The 27,885-nt window shown below is 36.4% G+C and overlaps 1 protein-coding gene across 6 annotated transcripts in view; it reads left to right on the forward strand.

Moving 5' to 3' along the window:
• The window catches only part of IL1RAPL1 (interleukin 1 receptor accessory protein like 1), a 1,345,156-nt gene that overhangs the window by 603,395 nt on the left and 713,876 nt on the right, over positions 1-27,885 (forward strand). The gene's annotated exons all lie outside the window — the stretch shown is intronic.

A 27,885-nucleotide genomic window follows, 5' to 3' on the forward strand; every position in this document is an offset into this window, starting at 1 on the left:
GAGACACAAAAGACCCCGAATAGTCAAAGCAGTCTTGAGGGAGAAAAACGGAACTGGAGGAATCAGACTCCCTGACTTGAGACTATACCCACTGTAATTACTCTGGCATGAAGGAAGGCTAGGAGAAGATGAAATTGGAAACAGAGATTGATAAAGAAGTCCTTAAATATTGCGGGTCAAGAATGGAGAAGATGAATTAAATTCAACAAAGAAGTTGGAGGCAGATTCAACGTACTCAGTAATGAGTTGGATGTAACAAATGAGAGAGAAAGAGAGGAGTTTAGAATAATGTATAGGCTATTAGAATAGTTTACTAGTTGGGTTATGGTGCCATTGGTTAATGGAAGTAGGAGAATTAGGATAATAATGGGGAATAAAAGAGAAGGAACAGATAACATATTCACTTTGGGACATACTGAGTTTAAGGTGCCTGCAGTACCTCCAGGTAGAGAAGTTCAGTAGGAAGTTGAATGTAGGAATTTGGAGTTTAGGAGTTAAATGTCAGTTGTAGTTATAGATTTGGGAATGATCAAGATGTATTACTTGGTTGAAACTTAAACATACAGAACACATAATATGATAAAAAGGGTTGAGGGCAGAAGCCCAGGGCCAGTAAATCCTGGGGGTCTGTAAAATATAACAGAGTTCCAAGTAAGTGAAGTCAGAGATAGAGAAGGAGTAATGAAAAAAGTAGGATTGAAGAAAGTGAAAAAAGTGCCATAATGAAATCCATGGGAAGAGAATTTCACAACTTATTGAATGGACAGTGGTAGGAGATGATTTGATAGCCCTTGAGGTTCTATTGCTTTTTCCTCATGAAATGTTAATAATGCAAATCTATTGAACCGTAAGAGTAACCTAACAGAAATGGGTATTTAACATATTTCTTCTGTATAAAGCAGATTAGATGAATGAAATTTGTAATCAAATAATATTTTGAGTGTTAATATTTTAATTTTTTAATGGTAAAGGATTTAAGGATTTTAGAACTGAGACATCACAGTGCATTTGTTTGGTTTATTGTATCAAAGGGTATAAAGCAGAAATTTTAAAGGTTAAAAAAGAGATTTTTTGATAAATATTCATTACAGGTCAAATTATTGTAATATATCAAGAAAATTTTGCTATGTACACTAAACCAAAATACATTGTAGGAATACTGTTTTTATTTTAGTCTCTCTAGAAGTAAATAATGATGTCCAAAAGATGACAGTATATTTCTCTGAGATAAAAATAATCTAGCTGGGATGTAAAACATTCCATTTGTAAAACACAGTAATGATTATGCTTCTACCCTTTTGGCTCTTGTGGTACAATGTTTTGGTCTGTGATTTGGTTAAAGATAGAAGGCTTGTTTATCAAATTTATGGATTGTGCAAAGTTAAGTAACAGAATAAAGATTTATAAAATACCCTCAGACTAAAAGGAAGTGCCAGTGTAAGAAGATGAAAATTAATAAGGGTACACAAAGAGTTCTCTACTTGGGCCACAGTAATGAGCTGCACAAGTAAAGAATAAGGAAGATACAGCTGGGTTCAGCAAACAAGATGTTACGGGGTTTATGCACCAGCAAGCTCAGTGTAAGTCGACCATTTGATGTGACTGTTAAAAAGGCAATGACAGTTTTTGGCCACTTAAATATAAATATATTACCTGGGTCAGTATTTTCAGAGTGTGGCCGATGGCATCAGAATCACCTGTAAGGTTTTTTTTTTTAATTTGGGCAACTCAGTTTGTCTTTTTGTGTTTTTTTAATTAATTAATTTATTTATTTATTGGCTGTGTTGGGTATTCATTTCTGTGCGAGGGCTTTCTCTAGTTGTGGCAAGCGGGGGCCACTCTTCGTCGCGGTGTGTGGGCCTCTCACTATCGCGGCCTCTCTTGTTGCGGAGCACAGGCTCCAGACGCGCAGGCTCAGTAGTTGTGGCTCGCGGGCCTAGTTGCTCCGCGGCATGTGGGATCTTCCCAGACCAGGGATAGAACCCACGTCCCCTGCATTGGCAGGCGGATTCTTAACCACTGCGCCACCAGGGAAGCGCCACCTGTAAGGTTTTTAAAGTGTACATGCCAGGACCCAACAAGTTATTCACTGAAACGGAACCTCTAAGGTTGGGGCCCAAAAATCTGCATTAAAAAAAAAATCCCTATGCAGTTCTTATGTAAATTAAACTTTAACCATTGAAATAGACTAAGGGCAATTATAATACTATTCTGTTTTATACTGTTTTATCACTCCAGGATAATTGTGTTCTATTCTTGTTCTTATACTTTAAGAGAGATGTGGAATGTAGGCTGCATTCAGGAAAAAAGCAACTATTAGGAAAATGGGGAACTAAATCATGTCCATGAGGAATGTATGGAGAGAACATTTTTACTTAGACTAGAGAAGACTCAGAGGGCCTTCATAGATTTGTTATGTAATTGAACAATTAAGTAAATTACAGTTATTTATTTGGCTGTTATTCATGAATATGCAATAAATATTGATTAGCAGTTAACAAATTGTTGTGAAGATCAAATAGCAACATGGGAAAATGTTTGTAAAATATAATATGAAGATTACGGTATAAAAGTGTACAAATACTTTTATTATCAATGTCGAAAGCCAGGATGCACCTTAAAAAGTACCAGAAGAAAATGCACCGCAGTGTTGAGTGGTTTTGTTTGGATAATATTATTATAATCACTTTTTTTTTTGCAAATTATCCTCTTTTTCTGAATATTCTCTCAGTTAAATTACTTTTCAACATTAATTAAAAAATGGGAAATTACCCATTACCTCAAAGAATAAAGTATACTCCAAATGATAAACAATATTATGATCTTCCCTAAAATAGGCAGATACAAGGAATGAATATATGAAAGGAAGTGGAAGTGAGTTCAGACTAGATTTAGGGGAAATTATTTCTGGATCTCAACAGACTGTCGTAAAATTCAATTGTTAAATCGTATGTTCCAAGTTCTGCTTTTAAAACATTGCTGAAGCAAGTGCAGTTTACACTTTTTCATTCCATTTCCTTTCATTAAGCACCTACTGTTTGCTCAGGATGTGCGTACAGCTTCTTGCTGTAATAATGTAAGTTTAAAAGCCTCTGCATTAAAGAAATAATGTTCTAAGTTTTAAGTTGTATGTTTAGACTATAGAACTGAGATTAAAATGCTTGTTTAAAAGAAACCAGACTGTAACAATTGAAGAGCAACTCTGTTTTATAATAAAGAAAACATTCCCTGAAAATTGTACTGCTTTACATTGCCTGGATGTTATCATTGCCATTGTGTTCCTTGGCAGAGCCATTCAGAGGCAGTATTTGGCTAAAACTATCAACTTGAGGGTGCGGTGGTTCTCTTACTCTGGCGGGTCCCCCACTTGATTGCATTTAGTATCTCATCCTCTGACTAGGGGCTTAGCACTTTCCACTCAGAAAAATGATGCAGCAATAAATTTCGACTCTATGGAATGATCACTCTTCTTAATAATACATTATTTGGCATCTTTGAATATATTACTATTGCAAATGGTTCATCTGAAATTTTAACAGGTTATTTTTCTCAATTCAAAATCATACTGAAAAAAAATCATATTGAAAAGTGGAGAGAAGGCTGCCACAGTTGAACATTTATGGGTACTCTGGTGAAGCACCACTTTTTTCCCAATAAAATAATGTTTTACCATAAATTCAATATGTGTTGAGAGTGACAGTTTTATAGTGTATATGAGCAGGATATAATATCTAGAGCTGTAATAATGATTTTCTCTACTGTAAAAGCCATTAAGCTCATATTAATACTTACATATTCATACTATTAAGCTCATATTAATTTTAATATACAATATGAGAGTTATGCTGGTTTTATCATATACTACATGTGGATTTTTCATTCATTCTCTTACCTAGTTTATGATGTATGGTATTTGATTAAGAGCAATAAAAACAAGGAAAAATAAAGGTAATATCCCTTTCTATCTGATAGTTTTCATTTGCTAGAGTCTATAATTGTGTCTTGAATCCTGTTTCATTTCACAATATGGAATATTATGTTATTTACAAACTTTATATCTTATCTACTACTTTACAAATATAGTTCACCATATTTTTGACTTAGTATGCTTTTCAATAATTTTTTTTGTCTTTTATTTTCCATTTGCCTCTTTTGGAATTGAATTTTTTTAATTTCTAAAATAAAATTTATTTTGATAACTGTATTTTTCACTGTAGCCAGTTCTGTACATTTTGGAGAATTATAACAATTTTTATAGTCATTGTTGTAACACTTTTGTAAAAATATAACATCTGTAATTTATCTTAAGACAATTTGTTATCCATCTATAAGAATTTGTATTCTTAAAAGTCATAATATAAAGAATCCCTTCCAGAGAGACCTCCATTTCAGTAACATACTTAAGAAAAAAATTGTGCATATGCAGATGACACAGAACCATTGTCAAGCTAGCACTTTTATTTTTCTTTCTTTATTGGGCATAGTTATAGGCAGTTAAATTTGCATCAAACTATTTTGACTTTAGTTATAGTCATTACAATTTCTTTTTCATTAAGTTTCTAGGATTTAATGTGATTATTTAAATTCCCCTACTCCTGTAAAAGAAACATTTTTCACGGAACACTTGTTAAAAACAGCAAAACAGGGCTTCCCTGGTGGCGCAGTGGTTGAGAGTCCGCCTGCCAATGCAGGGGACACGGGTTCGTGCCCCGGTCCGGGAAGATCCCACTTGCTGCGGAGCCCCTGGGCCCGTGAGCCATGGCCACTGAGCCTCCGCGTCCGGAGCCTGTGCTCCGCAACGGGAGAGGCCACAACAGTGAGAGGCCCGCGTACTGCAAAAAAAAAAAACAAAACAGCAAAACAGTAGATTTCTTCTACTGAAGTAGGAGAGAGACACTTCAGTTTAAAGTGGAGTTCACCTCCACTGAAACAAAAGTATGGAGCCTTTTTGGAGAGCAAAGTGCTTAGTCCATGTGATTAGGCCACCTCTTTTTGCTAGTTGGCCCCTTAGGCTCCTACCCTCCCACAGAGATGGGCAGACAGGGACCCTATCGTTCTTGATGATTGCATTTCAAGGATATGGCTCACAGGCCCTTGAGAAAGACATTCTTGGGTTGTAGAAGATACATCTCAGAGACAGAAAAAGGATTTACAACTGCAAGTTTTCTAAAGTAAATACTCTAAGAAAAGGGAGGTTGGTGGCCTACAGTCAGGTTTTGGTTGGAACAAACAGTACATTCTTTTGGCAGTGTTGAGCTTCCTCAGGGAGGAACTTAAGGGAGTGTGGTCAACATCTTAGGGATGTGGCCTTGACCTGTTAGAAATTATACTAATGCTCGCTTGATTCTCTTAGAGTGGAGGGTGGATAAAATCATTTGTGCTGAAATTTGCAGTTTTTATAGGCTAAAGTTAAGGTGTAATTGAAAGGATTACTCAGAGGAACTTGAGTGAAGTTTGGTCAAGTGGAGAGTCTTTGTCACCCTTCCCCTGATCTTGGGAAAATTGTCTACAAGTATTGGGTTATACTTGTGAGCATAAATTTTGTAAATGCTTTACTTTCCCAAACTTACAGTTGCAATTCAAACATCTGAATTAGAGAGATAAGAATTTAGACCAAAATATTTGGTTTTATTCTGTGAGATTTTCCCCAAATGTATGCAGTTGCAATGCAAGTCTGGTCATAAATACTGATGTTACTTATAGCATTTTCAACTTCATTCTGCATGATAGATGCAATGGATTCTAGATCCATACTACGTGGTCTCAACAACTGACTCTCTCTCTTACCAGCTATATGTCTTGTCAAGTTCAGTAAATTGTTTAAACTTTAGTTTCCTCATCTGTCCGATGGGCACTATAATAAATAATAGCTATTGCATGAGGTTACTGTGAAGATTAAATGATACAGGTGCTTGGCACTATACCTGGCAAGAAGTAAGGACTCAATAAACATGAATTTCTATGAATTTTATTAGATATCATTAGTATTGAATACGTACAAGTGGAGATAGAAATTACCTGATCCATATCATTAGCTTATTTGAAAATTGGTGGCAATAAGAGATTTCAAATTTTTATTTTTCATTTTTCACTATCATTTGCTCTGTATACTTGCTATTCTTAGCTCATTTTCCTTTCTTTGTTATTTCCTCTGTGTAAAGGAGAATTATTTGAAAATGTGTCCTATTTAAAAGCCAAGCAAGCATTCGTCAGTTAAATATGAATTCTGTTGTTTTCAACAACAGGTGAAAATCTTCTTCATTCTGATTTCTATCATGAGAGGCTTGAAAAAACATATGTTTAGGGGCATTTGCTGTGAGTGAAAATTCTACCTAATATCCTCCCAAGCCCTTGCTCGACTTCCAGGGTTACATTTAGTTTTTTGCTAACAAGGACAATGCCAAGAAATATAGTTAAATCACCTGAGAGAGTAGACCTTTGAAAATATATAATCTGCACATGGACTCACGTTTATTTTAAATGATGATTGAACAGAGTTTAAGAAAGCAAATACATTTGGCAGTGTTAATCTTGGGCTCAAAGCAGCTGGGTTGTATACAGTTCCAAACGCTTTGTCAAGTGCTGTTAGATTTGCATTTAATACCCAACTATAATGATTTTATTCCCTTTTTAGAGGAATAATGATGGTAGTAATTATATTTCCTCTGAGTAAAATATACTTGGACATAATTTTGCATGGATTATCTTCTTGTATTGTGACAAAAGTCTTGTTATATAAATAGAACGTATTTTCTCCCTGAAGGAAACAATACTATGTACATATATATGTATGTACTTGTACCCTGTTTTATTACCAAACAAATGGGTCTGTTCCTTCAAGGATACATATATGTGGTAAAAACTTTAAAAAATATATGTGAAAATGGAAAGGAATAATTATTAGAAAAATAAGATAAAGTAGTGGTGAATTATACACAAAGTAGAAGCCATAAGCCCTGTCAACTTTATTACAGTTGGCCAATATGCGTTTAAACTAATAGACACATAAATTTTATCTATGGATCAGAAACTTTCTTATCTAAAACATTTTTCCAAATTCAGATGTCATCTAAACTGAGAAAATTCCTTGTGTTTCCCACCTCTCATCAGTGGGCTGGAAATGTATTTTTATGGAGTTTTGCTTGGTTTCAGGTTTGAAAGAGGGAATGGTACTACATGGCTAAATTTCAAAATTTTGTTCTGATAGTAGAAATTTTAATGTATTCTGCATTTTCTAAAATCCAAGAAATAAGAGATGGCATAAACCATTTTCTGGAATAAATTTAAAATTACAGAGATTGTTCTCAAGTCACCAAAAATAAGATAAAATTAAATTTAAATGATTGAGTTTAAAGTATCTGCAAAAAGAACAAACTTGCTTTTCATTTTGCCATATCCTGGGTCATGAAGGCAGAATAAATGTGCCCTTCAGGATCTCAACTCTTTGTAAACTCTGCTGTTAGTCAGAAATCTAAATTTTGACCTGTTTGTCTGCTTTCTAATTCAATTAAAGTAGAAAGAGCAATGCTCATTTTTTATTTTCTTGCACTGTATAGTGTTCCGCTACATTTGGCTAATGCTTTGTTGAGAAATGCCCCTTAATGTTTCAGTGGATAATTTTGTTACCCTAATATCTTTCTTGTGATTTCTAGTCTGGTTTCTCAAGAGAACCTTTCTACCCATACTGATCTAACCTGGGATATCTTGGAAGAATATGTGTAGTTGTCTAAGGAAGTATGCTTTAATCATATTTGTCTCTATTTTACCACTTTGGTTTCAATCTAGATACCTTATGTAGACTGAAAAACCATGGATATATGAAGGAAACAATTCGTTGTCAAAAAGAATAGTGAAATGTAGCATATTATGTTACAAATGAGGGGACATGTTAATATTAAAGCGAAACTTCCAGTTAATACATGAGCAATCTAATTTTTTTAAAACAATTAAAACAACTTAAGAATGTGAAACTTGGGTGTAGTAAATACATACACATTCATAAATATTTATCTAGCTGGCTATTTTCAACTGATTTTTAAATCACATTTGTTCCCTTTGGAAATGTAAGAGACATTTGCTGGCCTTTCAGTGGACTATTAAGGTTTGTATTGGTTTACATCTGATACAAAATAAATATATATATAACATAAGCAATAGGGATATGTTATGCAAGGTTACACAGGGTATGAACAGAATCATGAAAATAAGATTCATGCTAGAAATCTTTTGCCTCGATTCTGGTTTGCCAGTGGCATAAACACAGTAAACAGGGTAATGGAGAGGTTCCCAAATCTCTCATGAAATAACATCTCTCTGAACTGGTGATGAGTCTTCCAGCAGTCTCGGTCAGTATAATACCTTTAACCTCAAAACCCAAAATGAATTTGGCAACAAGGAACAAAGCCATAGGAAAGAGTACTGAGCATAAAGAGCAAGAACCTATTGACTTGTGATCATTTTCAGCTAGTTGGAGATTTTTAAATCTTGGCTAATCTTTCTCCATTAGTACTTCCCAAGTACAGGAGGAACACATTACAAGCTCCAAGCAAGTGGGGTGTAAGAGGTGGAGTGAAGTGTTCAGAGTAGTCATATCACATTAGATATCCAGATATTTTCTGGCTTACTTTCTGCTTTAGGACAAAGAAGTCATCATCATTCCTTCATTTTACAATGAAGAACGTTGAGGCCCAGAAGTGTTAAATAATTTAAGAAGGTTATATAGTAAGAAATAAATGCAACTGCAAGTAGAGCCTGATTCTCCTACCTTCTAATCAGGAGTCTTTTCCAGACACCATGTTATAGCACTGCCTAAAATCTATTTATTTTTGTGCTTTTTCATTGGTTCGATGCAAGGTACAGTGGGTTGAGGTAACCATACTATCCATGACACGTGATCTGTGTTAGTCTCTTTAATGTCTCTATGTGTGACTGCACATATATATTCCCTTTTATCTCCATACCCACATTCCATTTTCCCTTTCTACTGAGTACAATTTTTGTGTTTAAGGTGTATCCTTTTATCTGAATGGTGTCCTTTCAAAATGTGAATTGTTTTCTGTTTGTGAATTATCATTTCCATAAAATACATGCTGTTATTATTTCATTGTTTATCCTTTTTTCACTAAGCACTATTATTTGTTAGAATCTTTCATGTTACTGGGTATACTTCTATTCTACAACTTCTAGCGTTAGGGTGTATACATAATGAACCCTTATGATAATTAGGAACAGCTAATTTCCCAGCTCTCCATGTCCTTGCCAGGCAACCCTTTGGCTAGGTGCTCTTGTACAGGTACAAGTTATACATCTGTGCACATGTGCAACAAGGGCCATAATTTTGTATCCAGAACATTTTACCTTTCTCTTTCTCATTGATGGATATCCTGTTTACTTCCAACTCCCACCATTACAAATAACATTGTACTGAATAACCTGATATATATCTCTGATGGACCTGTGTGAAAATTTCCCTGGGATAAATGCCAATTGTAGAATTGCTGTCAAAGGGTACGTATATACTTAATTTGACTAAGTAATAACAGATGGCTAGGCGGATTGCTGCTACCATTTACACTACCACCAGCAGAGCACCAAGGCTCCTTTATCACCATATCCATGTGATTTCTCTTATATTTCATGTATTCTTGCCTTGTCTCCCCAGCTATACTGAAGTAAAGGACCAAGTGTCATACTTTTAAAATGGCCCAAATTAGAAATCCTAGGAATTATTTTAACTAGCAGTGATTATACTTTAATCCTACAGGTAAAAATCAATCAACGTTCAGACTGGTTCCAATTAATTGGATGTCTTGTTAGATACACTTGGTGTTTAGTTCATGTCTTTAGAGTTAAGCAATGTTCTGCATCAGACCCAAATTAAGCTTGTTATAGTTTGGTTTGATTTTATCTCTGGTTTATTTCTTTATTCCATCCAACTAAATATGATTTAATTTTACCCATTATTTGCTTTTGTTACTAAGACAGTGAAAATGGTAAAAATAAATATGATGTTTCTAAATCTGTCCAGTATGAATGCCATGGAGCATGAGGATTTACTGTTGCAATTTGGGAAGTTACTGTAATAGAAATAGTGAGGCTCTTCTTAAAATATTTGTTGTCACTCTGAGCTCAGAGGTCTGATTTGTATGGTAAAGAGATACTGTCAATGATCTGATAATATTTTAGATATTTCCTAATGAAGAGAGATTCAAATGTGTGTCATTTAAATGTGTTTTTAGACTTTTTTTAAACATCTTTATTGGAGTGTAATTTCTTTACAATGGTGTGGTAGTTTCTGCTTTTATAATCTGTTTGAACTGTTTTTCTTCAACTCTTGATGGAAGCCAGATATTCGTTGAATGTTTTGCTACATCTCAGCCTTGTACTCGTATGTATGCACACTACTTTATGTCATGTCTTGTCTCATTTTCCTTGTCTAGCTGTTTATATTGACAAAGAATATAATCTAAGAGTGGTAGATTAGTTGTGTTCCATCTCATAATGATTTCTTTATTTTTGATGCTTTGCCAGATATGCTCACACAGACACACCAGTCCTAAGTGAAATATTCTGTCACATTCTTCTCTTTTAAATATATATATATATATATATATATATATATATATATAAAACTGATTTCAGCTGTTTTGGGAATACATATGGGGACAGGACTGAGGTAAAGATAAAAATTGAGCAAAACAGCGATAAATCATTTGTTCAGAGTGAGCATCTTTTCCCAAATTATTCATTCAGTGCTATTGATATAAACCTTCCTGTGTTCTAAAGAATCACTGGCATCCTGTTTTCTATGCTGTTGCTTATACTTGGCCATGAGTGTTCTTAAAGAGATGACCATGAAATTTATTAGGCATTCTGGGGCATTTTTTTGCCCTATCAACGATTTTGTTGACAACAGGGTAAAGCAAGACATGCTGGCCCTGTCCTCAGGAAGCATCAATAAGAATGGCTTTTCAGGACATGGAAGCAACCTAAGTGTCCATCGACAGATGAATGGATAAAGAAGATGTGGCACATATATACAATGGAATATTGCTCAGCCATAAAAAGAAATGAAATTGAGTTATTTGTAGTGAGGTGGATGGACCTAGAGACTGTCCTACAGAGTGAAGTAAGTCAGGAAGAGAAAAATAAATACCGTATGCTAACACACATATATGGAATCTAAAAAAAAAGAAAAAAAGGTCTGAAGAACCTAGGGGCAGGACAGGAATAAAGATGCAGACATAGAGAATGGGCTTGAGGACACAGGGAGTGGGAAGGGTGAGCTGGGACGAAGTGAGAGTGGCATGGACTTATATACACTACCAAATGTACAATAGATAGCTAGTGAGAAGCAGCCGCATAGCACAGGGAGATCAGCTCGGTGCTCTGTGACCACCTAGAGGGGTGGGACAGGGAGAGTCGGAGGGAGACGCAAGAGGGAGGAGATATGGGGATATATATATATATAGCTGATTCACTTTGTTATAAAGCAGAAACGAATACACCATTGTAAAGCAATTACACTGTAATAAAAGATGTTAAAAAATAAAATATAAAGTTCCAGTGTAAAAAAGAATGGCTTTTAAATTCCCTACCACCATGATGACTTAAGGGATCAGAAAGCCTCTATACTTGATGCAGAAACATTGGAAAGCATCTGAAAAGTGGCCAAGGTGGTGAGGAAAACCAGTTAACCAGAAGGAGTAAAGCCTATATGATGCTGAACCTGGTAGTAAAATGATTCAAAGGTAGGGAGAAGGCGAAGTAGAGATGGAATTCCTAATCTAGCTGAGACTTGATCTCAACATGCAAAAATTGAGAATTTTGATATGAAATTTGAGAAGGAATAAATCATTACAGTAGTGATGGGCATTGTTACCTTCCTGGTTTCTCTGACCTCTATATATATTGGCAGCTTTGGGCTTAATCCTTCATGCCTTTGGTCTCTCTGCTCTTCTTTATGCTGACATCCTTGTATTCTTAGAAAATTTCCATGACTTTAAATAAAATAGCTATATGCCGATGACCCCAAAATTTATATCTATAGCCCAAACCCTTCTTCTCAATTCCAGACTTGGATATCTAACTTCCTACTCAGCATCTCTAAGTGGAAGTCAGTGGACATCTCCACATGTCCAAGCCTGAACTCCTGCTCTCCTCCAGCCCCAAATCAGTGACTTGTAATTCGTAATAGATAGCAACTTCATCCTAAACTTGCTCAGGCCAATTGGTGTGATCTTGACTTTTCGCCTCTTTTTATACCCCAGCTCTAGTCAGTCAGCCCCAACATTAAAATATACCCAGAATTAGACCACTTCTAATCTCCATTACTAATCTTCATTGTTACCATTATCTCTGTTTCAACTGATGTACTGGCCTCCCAAGATGTCTGAAAATTTGTGCTCCCTATCCATGCCTTACACTGTCTAGTCTCCATATATTAGCTAGAATGCTCTTAAAGCAGAACCCAAAATGTGTCATTGTTGGCTCCTATTTCACTCAGAGGAAAATTTATTGAGACATCGACATTGCTTATTCTCTCTTCTCTGGAAACTCTTCTCCCAAATAGCCCAAAGTTAACTACTTCACCTTAAGTCTTTGCTTGAATGTCTCCTTCTCAGTGGGGGTCCATTTAAAACTCAAGCAGGCCTTCTCCTTACTGTCACCAAAGCACGTACCCAGACCTGCTATAATTTTCTTTGGTCCCTGTCATTTGTCGTCCTCAAATATACTCTGCACATGATTTCTTTTATTTTTTTTATTTTTATTTTTATTCTTGCGTTACGCGGGCCTCTCACTGTTGTGGCCTCTCCCGTTGTGGAGCACAGGCTCTGGACACGCAGGCTCAGCGGCCATGGCTCACCAGCCTAGCCGCTCCGCGGCATGTGGGATCTTCCCGGACCGGGGCACAAACCCGTGTCCTCTGCATTGGCAGGCGGACTCTCAACCACTGCGCCACCAGGGAAGCCCGATTTCTTTTAATATTTATATTACATTCCTCCAACAGGAATAGAAACTCCATAAGGACAGAGATCTTTGTCATTTTTGCTTATAGATAATTCCGAAGTACCTGAAACAGTATCTACTAGATGCCGAATGAATATTTGTGGAATGAACAGATAAAGTGAAAAGCCTAGTGACGTTTGAGTAAATGAATTGGCTTCTCCACACCTCAAGTTGCACACACTGAACAGATTAAATAAAATGGTCTCTACAAGTCAACCCAGTGCAAGTGTATGCATCTTGTGTGGATCAAGATGAAGAAATGAAAAAATAAGAAAAAAAAACCATGAGACAGAATACATTTGACTGTAGTTTGATATTCATTGTCTTAAAAAATTATCACTAGGGAATTTCCTGGTGGTCCAGTGGTTAGGACTTGTTGCTTCCACTGCAGGGGCCTGGGGTTCAATCCCTGGTCAGGGAACTAAGATCCCACAAGTTGTGGGCATGGCCCAAAAAAAAAAATTATTAATATCAATATGTGTAATAATTTTCTTTTGGTAAAATTTTAAGGGCTTACCTGTCTGGGATGCAAAATGAAGTATTTATAAATGACCTGATAGGAGATACAAGATTTTCTTTAAAATACTCCAGCAAAAAAAAATAAGTAAAAGGAATACATCAGAAAAATTGGGAAATTACTGAAAATTATTGCTGTGAAATGATAGGCACATGGGGCTTATTATACTACTCTCTCTTATAAAAATTTTAAGTGTGTGGTTTCTGAAATCCTTCCCTACTCAAAATATCTTTCATTGGAGCCAGAATATTATAAGTAGATCATTTGATTCACCAATATTAAGAGGCTCACTGGTGTCCCCAAGACAAATAAAGATCATTCCTCAATATAACTAAAATATAAAGGAGGGCTTCCCTGGTGGCCTAGTGGTTAGGAATCCACCTGCCAATGCGGGGGACACGGGTTTGAGCCCCGATCCGGGAAGATCCCACATGCCGCGGAACACCTGAGCCCCTGTGCCACAGCTACTAAGCCTGCGCTCTGGAGCCCGCGAGCCACAGCTACTGAAGCCCGCGTGCCTGGAGCCTGTGCTCTGCAACAGGAGGGGCCACCGCAGTGAGAAGCCTGCGCAGCTCGACGAAGAGTAGCCCCCACTCGCCGCAACTAGAGAAAGCCCATGTGCAGCAACAAAGACCCAACTCAGCCAAAAAATAAATAAGTAAATAAATAAATTTATAAAAATAGACATAAAGCCATAAAGACAGAAAATACAATATAACCTCATTTATAAACCAAACTTTCAACTATAAAAAATATTCAAAATGTGATTCTATCTACAGAATTTTAACCCAATTTCCATTTATTGTGAATAATTAATGCAAGTAAATGGGTAAATTATGTCTGCACATTTAGTAATTGTACAAATGAGTATCCTGCAATTCCATTAGCAGAATGGAGCATACATTTTTTTCTAAATACTTAATCTATTTATAGCAATAATTATATAAGTTGAGCAATAAACTAACTTTTAAACTGTGTATTATGTGTATCATTGCAAATATAAATACTGAAGACTGTCAAGATTTTTTAAAAGGAGGATTATTGTTTATCTTCTGTATGCATGTATAGGTCCTAGATATAAACTGTGTAATAAATAATGTATAGATACATAATCGTGTATTCAAGCAATGAAGCACCATTAGATGAATAAGTTCTGAATCATGAGTCATTGTGTTGATAAAACATAGAGGAGAAAGAGATGAGATCACGGATATAACTTTTTTGACAACGGTCTCATGCCATACAATATTGAGAAGCAGAACGTTGTAAATAAGTCAGGTGAAGAAAAAATATTTGGAATTTGGCACAAATATTTGGATTTTTAATCTTTGAAAATCTAGGGAAAATGATAAGGAAAAGACACAGTTAATTGACTAATTTAACCATGATTCCATGAAGCTGCTTCCTTTTGATATGCGAAAATATCCTGATATGGAGCAGCAAAATTAGTTCAGAAAAAATCAGAGATGGTGAACACCTTCTTGAGTTTTATATTGTCACTTTTGTTTCATGGTCTCAAGCTTTTTTGTGGTTGCTGTGTTTTTACTTATATTTTATAAACTTTGATTTTTCTAAATAATCTCCTGAAGTTTTTGAAGCTTGGTCTTGTTCATCACCCCCACCCCTACGCCCTGGGCCACACTAAATGCAATCTTCTGGTCCCTCTTTTCATCTCAAAGATGGATTAAACCCCACATTCTCACCTGAGCTCAACTAGAAATGATCACTTCTCCCTTAAACACAAATTCTCTCAACCAGTACTTTGTGCTTGTTTCTTTGCATTTTCTAAATCCGTGGTTTTCAAACTTTTTTTTGATACCTTGACACCTTAACTGGCCTGCTGCCTATGTACATGCTGCCCCCTGGACTTGTGCAGTGCTTAACCTGCACATCCGTACACAACTCAAACACAAGTTCCCGGAGCCTGCACTTAGTTTTACTCCCTTGTCAGGGAAGAACCCTAACCTCCTAGAGGATGGCAAGGAGTAACAAGGCTCCATAGGAGATGACTAAGCAAGTACGAGGCTGCCTTGTCACAATCCCATAGGTGCTGAAAGTAGACAGTAAGATTCCATGTGTTAGAGCATGACTGCTTCATATTCACAGTATAGCAAACAGCAGGAGCATCAGCATGGTAGTACGAGTTTCTCTACCCCAAGTACCGTGAAGTGACACAGTATGCTGAGATGACGACTACGCACACAGCGGATTGCACCATTGCTGAAGAAACCAGGGCCAAGGGCTCAGCACCTTTGTTGCAAACAACTAACAAGATAGTACCCCCAGCCTTCACCCCACCCCAAGCCCTGAGGATCAAGCAGTCTCATGGTAGTCATGCTTTGGTAACTTTCACCTGATTAATTGCCACACAGGGGATGTTATGGCTTGCATTTTGGCACACTCAAGAAAAAGGATGTGCGTGCATGGGTGTTGCCCATGACAGTCTGCTCTTCCCAGAAAACTTGAAATGTGGAATGGTATTGATTAATTCATCCCATTTTGATAAAGTTCTGGTTAAGGCCAAATAAACTGATTTCATGACCTACTCACAGTTTGAAAATCACTGCCTTATGTACCTAGTAAATGCCTTGCAATTCTGATTAAACAAACCATTATTAAATGCCAAATATTTGCCGGATGGTGTGTTCCATGCTCAATATACGATGTGTTACAGCAGTGGGATTATAGGCTTTCGATCAATAGTTTAATAGTAGTGTAAGTTCCCATTTTGCTACATATTTAGCCATTGTTTAGTACTCCATTTTTTTTTATTGCCTTATTTTTGTGAAGCTAAAACATGATATTCTAGGTAAGCGCCTTGTAAAATGCCTGGTAGGTGCCAGGCATTAGTCTTAAATGATCTGACTTCCGTGGATTTGTTTGCAGTGAAAAATTATATGTGAGTTAAAGAAGGAAATATTGAAAAGCTACTCTAAGAAACTGCATGAAAATTGAAATTATTGACTGAACTCTTGAACTTGGAAAACACAAATCAAGTGTACCCAGAATTTACTTATTTTTTCACACACACACACACACTTGTACTATGCACTAGCCAGTTAATGGAATGTAAAATAGACTTGAAGCACAGTGAAGCAAAAAACCAAAGGAAACCAAAACTCAGAGATTTAAAAATAAGTAAATTTGTGTTATTAATAGTACATACTTTTCACTAATTTTCCACTTAAAATCTTTAAAGACAATCAAATAGCATACTTGCTTTTCTTTGTACAGAAATGAATCTCATTTGTCTCCTCTACCATTTAAGCACCATGACAATTTGAAATAAATATAGTTTATAGTGTAGGGTCGTGCTGGATGGTACATGAAACTACTGTCCAGTAGAAGTTCTTTGGTGTGGCACATTTTCATGTGAATATCAATCTGGCTATAACACATCTGGCTAAAATTTTTTATTTTGTAATGTTTGGCTTAACTAATACACTATCTTTGTTATCTCTTTTAAATGTTTATGCTAGCTTGTTTTTGTAGCCTTTGGAAAAATATGGAAGGCTAATATATTAAAAAATAGCTATTTTCTCATATCTCCTACGTAAGGCATATCCAAAGCATTATAAACTAAAACCCTTCTTTATATTAAATCTTGTTGAGAAGTACTTAAAGCATCCTGTGTTTACACTATTTGGGGGTTACTGTGCAACTGGAGATGAGCAATTAAGTCCTGTTGCTCTATTCAGTATGTCTGTGGTCTTAACTTTTAAAAACCCAGAAACATAAACCTAATATATTGACCCCTTCCTAAAGATAAAATGAAGATCATTATGAAAATAGTGGAGGCAAAAAGTTTTCATTATTAAAAGAAAGCATTAACCACTTAACCACTGCACTGGTGGTGCAGTGGTTAAGAATCCGCCTGCCAGTGCAGGGGACACGGGTTCGAGCCCTGGTCCAGGAAGATCCCACATGCCGCAGAGCAACTAAGCACTTGCGCCACAACTACTGAGCCTGCACTCTAAAGCCCACGAGCCAGAACTACTGAGCCCACGTGCCACAACTACTGAAGCCTGCGTGCCTAGAGCCCATGCTCGGCAACGAGAAGCCACCACCATGAGAAGCCCGTGCACCACAACAAAGAGTAGACCCCCCTCGCCGCAACTAGAGAAAGCCTGTGCGCAGCAATGAAGACCCAAAGCAGCCAAAAAATAAACAAGTAAAAAATATTGTACAACTGTATATTCACTTGGGTTATTCATCTTTATTCAGGAAGCAGTGCTGATGTCAAACAAGGCAAAGAATATTGAAGAATATTAAGGAAAAATATGATTCAGCATTAGTAGTCATGTCAATGGCATCAAACTATAAAATTTTAATATTCCTGCACTTTAGTCACTTAAAAATAAAATCATTTAATGACAAAAGTACATATTTTAGCAATCTGGGATTTCATATGGAAGAAATATTGATTTGATACTCCATCTGTATGTCACCTCACATACTTCTAATATTTCTGAGTAGACATGAAATCATTTTGAACCTATTAAAATGGACACGGGTGACAAACAGTTGATTATATGAAATGCAGTCTTTGAGTCAACCTGTGACAATTTATAATTGCCTGTGTGTGACACATTTTTAATAGAAACTAAGTCCTATAGCATATTACGGTCAAAACCTATATTAGAAATAATTTAATCCATACCCCTTGATTAACAGATTTAAAAAACTGGGAAATAGGGACTTCCCTGGTAGTCCGGTGATTTAGACGCTGTGCTCCCAATGCAGGGGGCATGGGTTCAATCCCTGGTCGGGGAACTATTAATAAGATCCCACATGCTGAGATCCCGCCTGCTGTACAGCACAGCCAAAATTAAAATTTTTTTTAAAAAGTGGGAAATAAGTGAAATGGCTGAAGTCTTCCAACTAGCTGTTGAGAAAGCAAAGACTTAAATGTAGATAAAGCATGTATTCCACTATACAAAGAAACATCCTTTAAATCATTGTTATGTTTATTCATTCATATGAATATTCTACAAATATTTTCAAATACCTACATTGTGCCACGCCCTGTGCTAGGATAAAAATAGAAAAGACAGTGGTCTGCTTCTTAGATTGTGGTTTAGCAAGGGAGAGAGCTAATAATAGGAGAAAGAAGAAGACAGCATTACTATGGTAGAATGTGGTAATAATGGTTGTGCTACAAGTCATCAAAGGGTACTGGGATTTTGCCTAGTACCTTTGACTGGTGGACAGGGTGCAGGTATCACTTGAATTGCAACCTTTCTTGACTGTTGTCTCTTAAATGATCTTTACACTTTCAGTTTGACCTTCCTCCAGATCTGTCCTCCACATTGCTGCTTGGGTGGAATTTCTGAAATCTGATCAGAACACTTGCCTACATAAGAACCTTTGATAGTTGAAGCAAAGTAATCTTTAGAAAATAAGAGGGAATGTGGCAGTGTAGGAGGCCTATGGGAAAAGTGAAAGTTGACAACAGTGACTGAGATGATAGGGAGATGGGACCTTCTGGACTGCTGGTCAATCAGGAATAAGATATAGTTAGGGTTAAGGATTCTTTCATTTCTCTTATCCTTTAGGGGCAAATCTGTTTTTGCTTGAAAACTTGAAGGTGTTTTAATATAATAAATTGCTTACTGCTATCTGCTACTAGGTTTCTAGAGATTAAATGATTAAATTGGGTGTAAAAAAAGGATCTTCATATTATTAAAAACTCATTTTGACCAGTTCAGTATTAACAGCATAAAAGGAAAACTGAGGTAGTTCAATGGAAAATTGAAAAGAAAGGACTATTTTGATTCCTGGTAGTTTCTTTTTCTTCTTTAGTTATGTGTGAAGGGAGTTTGAAACAACATACTTTTAAAAGACACTATAGTTTATTTGATGATGGCTTTAATCTTTTATAAGTTGACAACTAAGTTAATTGAAAAGTATGTTTGAAACTCACCTCACAAACTGCTCACATGGTTGAAAAGTAAGCACTATTAGATCTTAAAGACAGTTATTTTTGTCATTTGATGTATCTTACTATTCACGTTATTCCACTGGAATTTGATACAGTAATTCTCTACAATTAAAAATCTGCATGAAGTACAAGATATTTACACGTCCGACATATCCACATAGCCTAAAAATTGCGTAAAATGTTAGTAAATTTTTGGAGACTCTTTACCTTATCTTCTAAAAGGTGACAGGTGCAGTTCAAATTGAATACAGGATAGAAATTGAATAATCAAATTATAATTTTGAATAATGCTGAATCATTTCTGATACAGAACTTTTCAAACATGTCTTCATTATGGTAATGAGTGTGCTACTCTTGGTTGCACCAGGGAATCTGGGAACTGATTGTGGCTATGTGGAAATTGTAAATGTCAGATCTCAGTTTAATTGTGGTGGAAATATGTGGTAGCTCATTCTGAGTATTAAACAGCTGTGCAAATATTGGCAGAGCAGAAAATCTAACATAATAGAAGTAATACTTAGATATTCTGAGATTCTTGTCTTTTAAAAATAGCATGAATTAAAATCCTCTGTAGGAAAAATAAAGGTTAAAATGCAGTGTATATATCAGGGTTTCTCAACCCTGCTGCACATTAGAATCACTTAGGGAGCTTTTATAATCAACACACATTGGGCCCCACTGGCAGGTATTCTGCATCAGTTGGTCTGGGATGATGCTTCGGCATTAGTACTGGTTTTAGAATAAGGTCTGCATCTAATTCTGCTGCATCTAATTCTACTCGGATTGAGAATCACTGGTTGACATAGATGAACATGAAGTTTCATATATTTCAGTTATAAAAATTAAGGTAGCAAATTTATCCTGTCTCATCAGAATTTTTTTTCTACAACCGTCATGCAGTGATGTGTTAATAGTTAACAAAAATTTAGTTGGCTACTGCAGTTTCATGATTAAACTGGCCAAACAAATCTTCCAAAGATAAATGAAATGACGCCCAAGACAGACAGAAATGTATATCACTCTGTCTTTTGTGATTTCACATTTGCTTAACTAGGACTAGTAATGCTCAGTAGAACAAATCATCCTGACAGTGCATTTTTATACACCTGTGAAGGTCTCATAAATAAGACATGGCTGAAATTATATCAGAGGAACATTTATCTTGAAAACTCTAAAATCCCTAAATCAAGGGATTATATATTACATATATTATAGCCATTATGCCAAAAGAGTAATAGATACAATACACACATACACATATGCCATGCTTCTTAAGCTATCTGAACTATAAAATACTAACAAAAGCTGCACATGTATATATATATATTCACCAAATATATGTATAAGCAAAACAACACTTGTCTTAAATAGTCTCCTACCATTTTCATATAGCTCTATTACTTATCATTTTCACTTGGTACAAGAAAACTAGACCTATTTCCAATAGAGAATTCACCTGCAAGGGTTCATTTTTGCCACTATTAAGGATGCATGAAAGAATGTGTCACCCAAACACACACCCACAAAAATAGTACTCATTTTGAGGTCACAAGACTTAATTCAAATCGTATGTCTGCCTACATTTTGTAAGCCTTAACAATTTCATTAATAAAATTGTGATACTGTTAAATGCCTCAATGAATTCTTGGGAGGATTCAAGATGGTAAGAACAATGAAGGTAGTAGTTATGACTGTTTTGTTCCCTGATCCCAAGCCTCTAGAACAATGCTTGGTGCCTAACAGTGTTCCATGAATGAAGGAAATATGAGTACACACAGTTGGCTGCCTGGCATCTAGCAGATACAGGGTTGTGCACCGCTAGTGTTGTGGTCTTCCATAATGGTGTGAAGGATTGGTTCACACGTGTCTTCTTGAAAACATTCACTTTTTTTTTTAACTGAAAATAAGCAATGTAAATAAAACCCAGACTATTTCAGAATATACTCAAAAAGAACACTCAGGTAAAGACAGAACAAGATGATCAGGTAATTGAAATAGAAATGGTTTTTACTATAATGTTGTTGAACTAGCTGGTGCTTATCTAACATTTGCATGTTGTTTTTTATTTGTGCCTGTGCTCCAGTAAGTACCAGTAAGGAGTGATCAATGTTACAGTCTAGAGCAGCACTTCTCAACCATTATTGGACACTGGGAATACTTGGGGATCTTGTTAAAATGGGTTGTCTGGTTAGGGGACAAGGCCAAGAATCTTATTTTTTAAATGCACCTGACCAGTTTAATAGTCAAGGAAGACTTTATTCAAGACTATTCCAATAGGGGAGAGAAGTTGAACTCAACTCCACTGAAACAAAAGGTGAGAGAATTCTTATCGGCTGGGGTAAACTAATGGAAACGTACTGGAGGACACTGAGGGAGGGAAGCTGGAGACAGGAGCCCTATCTGTTTGATAATTACATTTCCAAGGGATGGCTCCCAGGTCCTTGAGAAAGTCATTTCTGGGTTGTAGAAGATTTACATCTCAAAGAGACAGAGAAACGATTTACAGTTGCAAGTTTTCTAAAGTAAATACCCTAAGAAAAGAGAGGTTAGTATCCTACAGTCAGGAAGGAACCTGTCTCGAGTTTAGTCAAGTTGAGGGGACCACTAAGGCAGTCTTGTTCAGTCTGCCTTTCTAATAAGCTCCCAGGTCGTGTCAATGCTGCTGGTCTGCAAACTGCACTGAGTAGCACATGAGTGCACTCTTGCATTGATACGTAGGAGATATTCAATTCTGATGAACCATGTTAACATATTTTTTTTTAGCTTCAAGAGTATGTATAGAAGTGTGAATTTGAAATGGTCAATACCATTGTCCTTCTAGGTGACCTATTAAAAATGCCTGAGAGTCTCTCCTCACAAGATGAAAGTTGGAATAAGGCAGGTTCCAGGGTCCAGAACACATTTGACATTGACCTCATTTCAGTAAGAGTAAAAGAGTGTTACAGTGAAGTTCCAGTGGTATATTTTAATTACTTTCTCTAAACCCCTAGAAAATAGGTCACATCATCCATTTTTAACAGATGAAAAAAAAAAAACTGTAGTCATTTTTGGTCGGTGAAAGTGCAAAAAGTACAATTCAATTCTGCAAATAGTTATTACCTGATAAAGTCAACCTCTTAAGTAATCAGCTAAACTAGAGTAGATACGCCAAAACTGTAGAAAATCATTAAAGACAGAATAATAAAATACCGTGGGGACTTTTTAAAACATTGAATTCTCCCAAGGACATTATTATAAACGAATTTTCCTAATTGCGTAAGAATGGAGGGTTTTTTGAAAAATGTGAGTCAAAAGACTTTTAAGACATTTGAGTAACCTGTTTGGACACTGGCTTTAATTCTACTAAATTTGATGTGGTAATTTAAAGTGTTCCTCTTAGAATTATCAACATTCTAAAATGCAGTTCATTAACATGTTTTATATAGAAAATAGTGAAGTCCGAAATGTACTCAAAAAACAAGATTTAAATTGCTAATACTAAAAGTGTATAGTGATAACACAATCCAAAGGTCAGAAAAAAAAACAATTAAAATTGAAGAAAATAAATCAGTGAATTAATAGGATTAAGAACGCTTTGCCTTCTTTTCATAAAAAGCTAAAAAGCCAAAAATATGATTTTTAAAAGACTAGCTTTACATGAATGGAGTTTTTAATTCACTGAAAGCCTAATCCAAGTATTAGGATTCAAACAAAAAGTCCCTAACATTTTAATTTGCACTCATGAGAGGTTCAGTCAGACTAAGACATTTAATTTGGCAGCCTCCTTTTTAACAGATAGAGGTACCTCTTTAGTTTGCCTCGGTTAATGAAATGGATGAATTCCAATGATTTGGGATGCAAGGTAATAATCGATCAAGTGAATTCTATTTTCCATTGATTTTCATTGTAAAATTGTAGATTTTCTTTTCCATACAGCAAACATCACTCTCTGGAATAAACTAAGTTGAAAATTGAAAAAGAATTATGATGCAGAACATCTCTAAGACTGTCATACATTTGCGGCAATTTGCATCACTGCCCCCTAATCTCTTAGTTTTCTACCTCTGCTTGCTTCCTGGACAGAACCATTTCCTATAATAATAGCTAACACCCACAAAGTGTTTTCTGTCTGCCCCATAGTGTTCTAGAACCTTTACATCTATTCATCTTCAGAATTACCCTGTTAAATGGGTACCATTGGGATCATCAACATCCACATTAGAAAACTGAGGCCAAACTATGGCCAAGGACACATAAGTAGTATCAGAATTTAGGCTTAAACCAGGTAGTCTGACTCCAGAACCTTCATTTTAAAAAATGTATATGTCTTGTGTTTTTATAGGTAACACAAATACTGAAAATATTTGTAAAACAAATTTATAGTTAATGAATGTCTAATTAGTTACTAATGAAAGCAAACACCCTTATTACTATCCTCAAGGTCAGGAGGTAGACTCTTGCCAACCACTCTTGAAGCCTTCCATGTGCCTCCTCCTAACCAGTGCCCCCACACACAAATGTACAAGTGTAAACACAATAATGACTTTTCCAGAATTGCATCCTTGCTTTTCTTCTTAGTTTTATCACCCAAATATACATCCCTGAACACTGTAGTTGTCTTGTCTAATATTTAAAATATTTTAAGTCTCTTTCAATCTATAGGTTTCCCCCTTGTATTAGAGTTCTCCAGAGAAAGAGAACCAATAGGCTGTATATAGAGAGAGACAGATATAGATATATAATAGGAGATTTACTATAGCAATAGGCTCACGAGGTAATGGAGGCCAAGAAGTCTGACAATCTGCTCTCCTCAAGCTGGAGAACCAGGAAAGCCGGTGGTATATTCACTTGGAGTCTGAAGGCCTGAGAGCCAGGAGCTCCAGTGTCCAAGGGCAGGAAAAGATGGATCACCCAGTTCAAGAAGAGACTGGGAATTGGCCCTTCTTCTGCCTTTTCGTGAAATTTGGGTCCTCAGTGGATTGGATGATGCCCTTCTCACCCCCATTAGTGAAGGTAGATATTCTTTAGTCAGTCTGCTGATTGAAATGTTAATCTCTTCCAGAAACATCCTCCCAAACATACCCAGAAATAATGTTTTACTAGCTATCTGGGCATCCCTCAGTCTAGTCAAGTTGACACACAAAATTAATCATCATACCTCTCTATCATTTTTAAGGGGTTGATTTGTTGAAGATGCTGTATTGTTTGTTCTATAAAGTTTTCCATGGTCTGGCTTTTGCTACCTGTGCTTTTGTGATATAGTTTAATTTGTTCCACTGTCCTCTGTATTTCCTGTCTACACTCAATTTCAAGCTCTTCTTACCTGCCCGGCTCCCGTGGCACTCTGGTTCACTCTAGAGGTTGGTGACAGCTAACAGGGTGCAGCTGCAATCACTCGCTCTCCAGTAGGAGCTATGAGCCCACATTTATTTGGCTCTGGGCATTGATTCCTAAATGGCCATCCAAGGTCAAGTTCCAGGGATGACAGATATATGAGTTCAGGGTAGAATGAGAAAAATAAGAAGCACTTTTTTCTTCAAGTTAAATTTATTCTTTAAAAAAAAAAGTACCCTTTATTGTGAAATTTCAATTGTCCTGTTTTATTGTTATCCTTTTCCCTTTGTTGTTGTTTCTTTATATTTTTATTTTGATGAAATAAAAACACGTCAGTCTTCGTTCTTTTTCATTATGCTGTTTACAAAATTCGAAAATTTTGGAAATACTACTTTAGCCTAACTGTCCTGCCGAAAATTACGGTTTTAATTTTCATAAAAGAAATGATTGCTCTGAACCAATGCTGTTTGATAAAAAGTTGAAAAAAATTCTCTCTAAAGTCAGTCTTGAAAAAAGGTACCTGTGATTTGTCTAAGCTTTTGAATAAAACTCAAATTCAATCTCAAATGTAGTTCACCACTTAAACTGCTGTACCCTTTATGGAAAAGAAAAAAGCACCATTCCTTTTTTTATACAGGAAACTTAGAAGTTTATCTCATGGAGGGAAAGGTGGCTAGGTAATTCTCCTATGGACATTTCTGGATCTGTTCCTCAGTCAAATTGCTTCCATTCACACTGCCTGCTGTCTTGAAAGTCCATGCCTTGCCTGCAATGCCAGCATCAATTCTTAGCACAGAAATAGCTTTGCTTGTTGAGGAAGATGTTCTGAATTACAGAAATTATTTTAAAAATTAGCCACTTCTGCCTGTGCTCTCAGCAAACATATTAGAGTGATCTGGGCTATTTTATATTTGTGGAAGAAAGGCAATCCAAACTCCCTTTTTTTCCTGACTTAGCTTAATACATCTTCAGTACTTGCAAACTGTGTGGTACACAATCAGTCACAGTATACTGCTATTTATTGAGTGTCCATGGCCACTGGCTGACATGGCATTGAATATAATATGGCATTGTTGCTCCAGGTCTTTTTGCCCTCGTGCTAAATGACTCAACCCATCAGAAGAAATTTATAATGGCCGTACAGTTCACCTATTTAGTCCTTATGAGATTGATTTGTTATGAAGTTACTTGCTGTAATGTCTTTGAGAGGGTAGGCCTTCATTTCAAAGCGAGACAGCCTCATCCAGGGATTTCAAAGCATGTCTGTATACAGTAAGTCTGTTTTAAGGAAATGGGATGAAGCCAGCTGTTAAAAATGAGAAAATATGTGTGAAAGGGTTTAGAACTGTGTTCTATAGAGGTACTAAATTAGGAGCTTCAGAGCATATGGAAGGTTAATATTATTTGAAAGTTTCCTTTGAATCTTGTGGAAAAATTAACACTCTTAATTAGATAATATGACTTCAGCATTCCCAGGCCGTCTGCTCCCCATAATATCAAACCTTCTTTCAAGCCCATTCCCTTTACTGTGGTCCCTTTAGGTACTCTATCATTATGTTCCTTTTAAAATATATGTATATGTATATGTATATCTATGTCTAGTTATCTTTTAGACAGGCAGGGATTTTTGTCAGCCTACTTCACCTCTACACCTTCCTACAATCCTTTCCACCACTGGAAACTTGAAAAACTACATCCCATTCTCTTCTGGATCTCCAGGCCTGCCAAAATTTCTTTCCTAGTCTGTCAGACGATCACGAGCTAATCTGATGAATAGATTCTTACTAAACTGTTAATGAGAAGTGACTGACCAGTAGGCAAGGCCATTCTTCAACCACTCAGGCTCTAATTGTAATTTAGCAGTCATCCTCCATAGGCAATGCTGGTGACTGGAATTTAGAGTTTAGAATTTTCTGGGATGACAGCCTGGTGGCTGATGGGCCCCGAGGAGGCTGATGACTGATACATGAGACCTTTGGTAGCAGAAGGAATTTGAAAGCCTCTAACTCACGGCAGTCTGAAATAGACATAGGCAAAGCCTTGTAAAGTCCCAGTGACATTTTTAAGATATCTGCTGTAAATAATCTAGTATTACCAGTTCACTCTGTCCTGTGTTTATCAGAAAAAAATAGAATCTGCTGCTGAAAGGTATTAGAAATACTGGCATCTTAAGCAAAAGACTTGAATTTTGCTGCCTGGCTTCTTCCCTTTGGCTTCTACTTTGCAGATGGAATGGTTGAGAAGGAGGATGGAGCAGTTGAAGGCGTAGCTGCTCTGTGCAGTTGCTTTTGTTTATTTTCTAACTGACCTGGCACAGTGTAGGCGGAGGCGATGCATGTTTCCTGACATTGGGCCAGTGATGTATGGCCTGACCTTCAAAATGAGGAACAAGATCTCTGTGGGTGAGACTATAGCCGTGCAAATGCTTTTATCCCCTGTTGCTCGGCAGTTTGCAACCAGTTCCGACAAAAAGTACCCACCCCGCTGAGTTTGCTGAAGCTTGTATATTGGTTTTAGTTTGAACATTTTGGCAAATTAAGGACTGAGTGAAACCATAAAATTGATTTTATTTACAACAAAGCCTTGTGGTGTCTGTCAGTTGCTTTCATATCTCTTTCCTTCAGTGTTTGAGGTGGTTTCTGTAGGTGGTTTATCTAACTTTATAATGAATCTGCATCTGTTTCAGTTAAAGGATAATATTTCCCCTGGGTGTCCTTTTAATCGATATTGCGCATGGTCTGCCTCCTTTCTAGTCTTTGTTTCATGTAGATCCAGTGGCTGCCTTCCTTCCATCTTTCTCATTCAATATCAAGAGCCACTGACAACTTCTTTGTGATGAACAGATTACATGTCTGTTATCTGCTCTGAACTGTTAAGTCTTCTGTTTAAATTTCATCCTCTAACATTGCAAAGAAAGGATGATATAGCAACACGGTTTTTATAATGTGATAGCCAATATATGTGATACCTTTAAAATATTTGAATACATTTTCTTTCTGAAAGTACTATTATCATACTTGGAGCACCTTTTAGGGACACAAAAGAGTACCCTCACTTCCGAATAAACAGGAATTATGGGAGGAGGAATGGCCTGCATGTCAGAGAA

The sequence above is a fragment of the Stenella coeruleoalba genome (genome assembly GCF_951394435.1).
Source record: "Stenella coeruleoalba genome assembly, chromosome: X".
Taxonomy (NCBI): Eukaryota; Metazoa; Chordata; class Mammalia; order Artiodactyla; family Delphinidae; genus Stenella; species Stenella coeruleoalba.